Below are 393 nucleotides of genomic sequence, written 5' to 3' on the forward strand. Positions count from 1 at the left end.
AGAAGCGGCTTAGTCATGCCAGAAGCTGTACGCCAGCTCCCTCGGCCAATAAAGTGAGATGAGCGCTGCAACCCCAGAGTCGGCCACGACTGGACCTAAAGGGGTCCCCTTTACCTAATCACTGTTTCAATTTATTATTGTGATTTCAATGTTTGTTTGTTTTTTAATGTTATTGTGGTTATTGTGAGCCACCTTTTTTGTTGGAAAAGTGGAATACAATTATTAAATCAAATCAAATAAACTCATCTTTTTCTGTTGCAATACTAAGTTGCTTCAGCCAGTGGAATGAGAGTTACACTGCACATTTCAATATGTAAAACAGCCATGGAACATAGATGCCTATTACTATTGCAAGAGCAAAGAAGACTCCACATCAATTAAATGCTACATAAA

Source organism: Podarcis muralis, chromosome 8 (assembly GCF_964188315.1).
Source record: "Podarcis muralis chromosome 8, rPodMur119.hap1.1, whole genome shotgun sequence".
Lineage (NCBI taxonomy): Eukaryota > Metazoa > Chordata > Lepidosauria > Squamata > Lacertidae > Podarcis > Podarcis muralis.